Here is a 4,306-nt window from a genome sequence, read left to right as displayed (position 1 = left end):
GAGCAGCAAGGCAGGGGCAAGACCTGCAAACTAGGTGCTGCCTGAGCAGCAAGGGCAAAGCCCACAAAAGACAATAGTGCCTGAGCAGTGGCGTGGCAGCACGCTGCCAGACATCCAAACATAGAAGGACAGTCGCGCGCCGCCATGATGGCAGGGGGAGCTTTTAAGGAGGTGTAGCTCCACCCAAGGGCGGGCGCGAGACGGGCGTGACCCAATCAGGATTCGTGACGTCCTGGCCCAGCCAGTCAGGATTCACAACATCACCAGCCTCGTCATCGGGCCGTGAGATATCAGTGAGCGAATCAGAAGACGTCACGTGGAGCACATGCTCATCTTCCTGCCTCTGGGTCATAAAGGCGGGATCCCCGGTTTCACAATGTGCAGAGACATGGGAAGTCTTGCTGCTTCCCTGAGCATCTATTCTTTGCACACTGCGCAACCTCCCAGAGCCTCTGTGATGCTGAGCAGGAGAGCTCGTGGCAGGCAAGGGATGGGAGACCGATCCATTCCTTGCAAGGGGAGAACCACTAGGTGTCACCCTTCTGCTGTGTCTCTGAGAAGGCAACTCCTGCAGTCTCCCAGACCTTTGGCCCTGCTGAGCAGGAGGGCTCGTGGCAGACAAGGAATGGGGGACCACCTCATTCCTTGCAATAAGAGAGCCACGACGTGTAAAAGTTACCCCTTTATAAATCACTTATAAGGCCACATCTAGAATATGGGATTCAGTTTTGGGCTCCACATTTTAAAAAGGACATTCAGAAGTTAGAGTCAGTTCAAAGGCGAGTAACTAGACTACTACAAGGAATGGAAGGCCTCATATATGACGAGAGGTTGAAATAGTAAGCTATGTTTAGCTTAGAAAAAGACATCTCAGAGGAGATCTCATTTTTATGTATAAATACATGTGTGGTCAATATAAAGGACTGGCACATGACTTAAATGGGCTTTACACGCAATGACATCGCTAACGAGATGTCGTTGGGGTCACGGAATTCGTGACGCACATCTGGCCTCGTTAGCGGCGTTGTTGCGTGTGAAACGCACAAACGACCGTTAACGATCAAAATTACTCACCTAATCATTGATTATCGTTCCTGCGGCAGCACACATCGCTATGTGTGACACTGCAGGAACGAGGAACATCACCGTACCTGCGGCCGCCAGCAATGAGGAAGGAAGGAGGTGGGTGGGATGTTCCGCCCGCTCATCTCCGCCCCTCCGCTTCTATTGAGCGGCCGCTTAGTGACGTCGCTGTGACGCCACACGAACCGCCCCCTTAGAAAGGAAGTGGTTCGCCGGCCACAGCGACGTCGCTAGGCAGGTAAGTACGTGTAACTGTCCCTAGCAATGTTGTGCGCCACGGGCAGCGATTTGACCGTGACGCACAACTGACGGGGGCGGGTGCTTTCACGTGCGACATCACTAGCGATGTCGCTGTGTGTGAAGTGGCCTTTATTCCTTCCGAAGACAATACTAAGGACCAGGAGACATACACTACGAGTGGAAAAAAAACGATTCTGGCAGCTAAATAGGAAAGGGTTCTTTACAGTTAGAGCAGTAAGACTGTGGAATGCCCTACCACAAGAGGTAGTAATGGCAGAAACTATAACGTCTTTTAAAAAAGGGCTGGATGATTTCCTCAGTACACACAACATTGTTGGTTATAAATGACTTATGGACAAAATGTAGAACTGGTGGAGACAGGTTGAACTAGATGGACCTAGGTCTTTTTTCAACCTAAGTAACTATGTTAGTCACAGACCCGACGAGCCTTACAATCTATATCAGGGGTCGCCAACTCTAGTTCTCAAGGGCCACCATCAGTGCATGTTTTCAGGATTTCCTTAGCATTGCATGGATGTTGGAATCATCACCTGCACAGGTGATTAATTTATCATCTGTGCTATACTAAAGCGGGCTTTACACGCTGCGACATCGCTAATGCGGAGTCGTTGGGGTCACGGATTTTGTGACGCACATCCGGCCGCATTAGCGATGCCGTTGCGTGTGACACCGATAAGCGATTTTGCATCGTTGCAAAAACGTGCAAAATCGCTAATCGGCGACATGGGGGTCCATTCTTAAAAATCGTTACTGCAGCAGTAACGAAGTTGTTCCTCGTTCCTGCGGCAGCACACATCGCTGCGTGTGACGCCGCAGGAACGAGGAAGCTCCCCTTACCTGCCTCCCGGCCGCTATGTGGAAGGAAGGAGGTGGGCGGGATGTTACGTCCCGCTCATCTCCGCCCCTCCGCTGCTATTGGGCGGCGGTTCAGTGACGTTTCAGTGACGTCGCTGTGATGCCGCACGGACCGCCCCCTTAGAAAGGAGGCGGTTCGCCGGTCACAGCGACGTCGCCGGACAGGTAAGTATGTGTGACGGCTCTGGGCGATGTTGTGCGGCACGGGCAGCGATATGCCCGTGTCGCGCAACAGATGGGGGCGGGTACCCACACTAGCGATATCGGGACCGATATCGCAGTGTGTAAAGTAGCCTTAAGGCGACCCTGTAAAGATGCACTGTGGGTGGTCCTTGAGGACTGGAGTTGGGGACCCCTGATCTATATGATCATAAATAAAATTTGGTTATAAATCTCAATACATGATTGTTACCATTTATCTTCTTTGTGTTAGAATGCTTTGGAAAATTGACACAGAATCTAAAGAATTTATTCTTCTTGGACTTTCTAGTCAACCTAAGACACAGATTGCCCTTTTTATTATTTTTACATTAGTGTATACATTAATTTTAATTGGAAACTGTCTCATCATTGTGCTAGTGCTAATAGATGCCAGTCTCTCTTCACACTCCAATGTATTTTTTTCTATCTAACCTTTCTCTTCTGGATCTTTGCTATTCTACTTCAACTGTACCAAGAACGTTGAAGGATTTGTTGTTTGTGAAGAAAATCATCTCATACGGTGAATGTGCAGCACAAATGTACATTTCCCTGTCTTTAGGGGAAAGTGAATGTGTTCTGCTTGCAATCATGGCCTATGATCGCTATGTGGCTATATGTTATCCACTACATTACACTACCATTATCAGCAGGTCAGTCTGCGTTAGACTGGCACTTAGGACTTGGATATGTGGATTTCTTCTCTTTATTTCCCATATAGCTCTCACACTTCATGTTGACCTGTGTGGACACAATGAAATAAATCATTTTTTATATGAAGTACCAGAACTATTGTCACTGGTGTGTGAAAACATTATGCTTGTGGAATTAATCATTTTTATTGTTGGTGTAATTATTCTGATGACCCCTGTTACCTTTATTCTGATCTCTTATATTAATATAATTAAAATATCTTAAAAATTGCTTCGTCATCTGGCCACAGGAAGGCTTTCTCTACATGTGGATCTCATATGATGGTTGTGACAATATTTTATGGATCAGCAATGGCCGGCTACATGAAACCTAGGTCAAGTTCTTTACCTGGAACTGACAAAATGATTGCTATATTTTATTTCATTATCATGCCAATGCTCAATCCGTTGATTTACAGTACACTCTTAGGAACAATGATGTGAAAGCAGCATTTCAAAAAGTGTTAAAAAGGACAGATTTAGTTTAGTCCTCTAAACTAAAAGTAAACCAATAATATTGAACATTTTATAACTAACTGAGCTTAAATGTATTAAGTTTATACATGTTGATTGTATCCATTCTCGTGAATAGAGTAGACGCACCCCATGCACAACCGTACTTCATTCAGGACAGGACAAAAAGCCCTATTCTCAGCTTCTAAAGCCAGTATCTCAGGATCATTGTCAGACCCAGCAGTCAGACCTCCAGCAATCAGCAAGTTTTACCCAATACAATGGATATGACATAACATTTTGTTTTTAAATAACCCTTTAAAATAATTTTTCTAGGAATTTTAGACCATGGTAATATTTTTGGACAGTATGCTGCCTGTTTCCCATAGAATCGGTAACATCGAATATTAGTATATGGGTAAGTACACCCTGCTCAATTTTCCTTTTCCCGTTCCTTTACCCCCCCTTCCTTCCTATATCTCCTTCCTTCATCCATATATCCTCGTATACATGTTCTTACTCTAATTCTTTCCTGCTCAAACTAACTTGAGGGTCCTTATACACATCCTTATTACTTACCTCACATCTTCCTATAGCCGTACACCATGTATGGTATCAATTACATCTCTTTCTCTTTGTAGACTAACCAATAGACCCCTTTTATCAATCCTTTATACTCTTCTTCCCCACAGTCATAGTTTAGGAACCTTTTATTTCCCAGTGCTATTGAGGATAGACCTCTTCTTCATTTATGGCCACATTGG

General features: G+C 45.5%; 1 pseudogene; it reads left to right on the top strand.

Annotated features, from left to right (window-relative positions):
- The first annotated feature begins 2,633 nt into the window (after positions 1 to 2,633).
- Positions 2,634 to 3,577, top strand: LOC142246650 (olfactory receptor 2B2-like; annotated as a pseudogene).
- Positions 3,578 to 4,306: the final 729 nt, after the last annotated feature.

Source organism: Anomaloglossus baeobatrachus, chromosome 7, assembly GCF_048569485.1.
Source record: "Anomaloglossus baeobatrachus isolate aAnoBae1 chromosome 7, aAnoBae1.hap1, whole genome shotgun sequence".
Lineage (NCBI taxonomy): Eukaryota > Metazoa > Chordata > Amphibia > Anura > Aromobatidae > Anomaloglossus > Anomaloglossus baeobatrachus.
The sequence above is the reverse complement of the archived record's forward strand: the minus strand, read 5'-3'. Positions and strand labels throughout refer to the sequence as shown.